The following is a 2,267-nucleotide window of genomic DNA, read 5'->3' on the forward strand; positions in this document are numbered from 1 at the left end:
GGGGGTAAGATAGTAGTAAGACATGTTCAGCTCGCGCGGGGCTCCAATACTCACCGGGTGGTAGCGAATGTGCGTCGTGGTGCTGGACACGCCCTCTGCCAGCTGCACGGACCCGACGCTGCTGGCGTCGTCCTCCAGCTCGGCGTGCTTGTAGCGTGTCATCTGCGCGCGGGACAAAGAGACCAGCAACTTTAGATATGCAGACGAGCCGCGGCGGCGACGTGGCTGCTCGTCCTGGACCCCACTCACTGGCCGCCACTGGCCCGGGGCCTCTCGCTCCTCCCTCGCAACCCCCTCCCTGCGTTCATTAACCCTACAGCGTGCCCTCCCCCGCCCCTCCCCTTCCCCTGGGAGCGCGGCGGCGTGGCGCCGGCCCAGCGCCAGACGGCTACTCCCTCCTCCCGCCGCTAGATGGCGCGCCCGGCGGAGGCTGTGTGTCTCATCACTAACTTTGGGTCTCATTCGACTGAGAATCCGTCAAACAGACGGTCTTGGACGGCGGTGGGTCCATGGCGTGGCTGTGCTCCACGAGGTGTTGAGAGGCAGAAGTAGCCATGCCACCCTCGGGACGCGCGGGGCGGTCTTGCGGAGCTCTCGCGGCCGACCACGTGCACTTGTGTGAGGCATATATGCCCAATACTATGGAGCGAATCGTGGGGTACGATGGGTGATTGCTATTCCACAAAAAGAGAGAAGGAGAGAGAGAGAGAGAAAAGAGAGAGAAAGTTCTCGCCTTACCCGTTGGGTAAGGTGGGGACGTGCGGGGTTAGTGTGCCGTGTGCGCACTATCCTCCACAACTAAGCGCCCACCCGACCATGACCCCTTTTAATCGCCCGAGGCTTATTTCCGCTAATGGTCGACCCGAATCCGCGAGTTGTTATGAGTTGCTTTGGGATCGTTACAGAAAATCCACCAGTTTTTCCCAAATTCATTCGGCAAATTAGGGGAGCTTGGCGCCTGCAAGGCTCGGGGTAGGCCATCCCGCATTACACACATGCACTGCAGGCAAGATATAGCCTACCTAGTAGGCGCTATGAGAGCTTGGGGTGAATTAGGCAGGAGCGTAACGACGCATGACGGACGTACATTGTGGATGATCCCTTTGTTCAGCGAGCGAGTCCTACAGTCGGCGGGTCGGTCGATAGTGGGCGTAGAGATGAGCGAACAGGCCAGTTCGACTTTATAACAGCTCGAACAAAATCACAATCAGACCCAAAATCTTCGAACCGATCCGAACCTGGACAGCAACATTTTCCCTCAAACGAACAGAACCGAACAGTTCTCTGTTAAAATTCGAACGGACTAGCAAATCTGTCACCATTTGCGCCTCCGCTCCCCCCTCCCCCCTTTTTTCATTCAAAATTCAAGGGTTGATGCGAACTAAAGGAAGAAGCGGTGGGCGTTTTGGCCCACTCTAAATGTCAAGGACAATTTTTGTAACTAGCATTGGACTTCTGCGTGCATAACTGAATGTGTGTTGGTAGTTACAATATTGTATCTGAGCTAGTTATGCACACAGAAGTCCGGAGCTAGTTACAAAAATTGTCCTTGGACATTTAGAGTGCCGATGCTCACTTTCGATGCCAGTCCGGAGCGGGCTACGATGCCCGGGGCTCAATTGTTAATAATTTGTTTACGTTACCAGGGCAAAACGAAAACTTGGAGTAGCGCGACGGTCTAGACGCTCCACCCCAGACAGCACTTAAGACATTAATTAATTCCCAAGCACGACAAGCAAAACACGAAAAACAAAGTTCATCTCACCATGGACCGCTCACCGCGTGGTAGCGCTTATATTCTGCATCAGAGCAATCAAGATGGTCCCCAGCCTCCTAACCCTGACTGCAATTGTTCGCATATGAACATCTGATCGAGCAGAACATTTCGAATACGAACACCTGGTGTTCCAGTTATTCGAGCGATCACGAACAGTTTGCTGTTCGTTCGAGTTCGAATTAGTCTGATTCGATTCGGAAAATTCGACAATAGGGCTAGTTGGTTCGCCTTCAAACAAATCAATGGGTCCATCGTTTGTTCATTAACACGTTTTGTCTCACAAATATATGCGCAAACGCCCAAATCAGTACTTTTAAGAGGAAGAAAACTATCCTGAATATTTGGACCCGAATTTGGACCGATTCCATTCGGATGCAATTTTTGGGATTCGCTAAGAATAAGGAAACAACCTCGATTCGTACCGCTGTACCGCTCCAGTGAAAATCCCATGGAAAATAGTAATATATTGCGGATGTAATAAGAGGACACG

At 52.4% G+C, this 2,267-nt stretch overlaps 3 protein-coding genes across 8 annotated transcripts in view; 1 reads left to right on the forward strand and 2 right to left on the reverse strand.

The window, feature by feature from the left end:
* Positions 1-2,267, reverse strand: part of LOC113217683 (nascent polypeptide-associated complex subunit alpha, muscle-specific form-like) — a 28,772-nt gene that overhangs the window by 24,898 nt on the left and 1,607 nt on the right. The gene's annotated exons all lie outside the window — the stretch shown is intronic.
* The window catches only part of LOC113217689 (potassium voltage-gated channel subfamily H member 6), a 122,764-nt gene that overhangs the window by 24,562 nt on the left and 95,935 nt on the right, over positions 1-2,267 (forward strand). The gene's annotated exons all lie outside the window — the stretch shown is intronic.
* The window catches only part of LOC113217688 (PRKCA-binding protein), a 23,527-nt gene that overhangs the window by 4,407 nt on the left and 16,853 nt on the right, over positions 1-2,267 (reverse strand). The gene's annotated exons all lie outside the window — the stretch shown is intronic.

The sequence above is a fragment of the Frankliniella occidentalis genome, unplaced genomic scaffold, assembly GCF_000697945.3.
Source record: "Frankliniella occidentalis isolate FOCC.00 unplaced genomic scaffold, Focc_3.1 Scaffold10, whole genome shotgun sequence".
Classification (NCBI taxonomy): domain Eukaryota; kingdom Metazoa; phylum Arthropoda; class Insecta; order Thysanoptera; family Thripidae; genus Frankliniella; species Frankliniella occidentalis.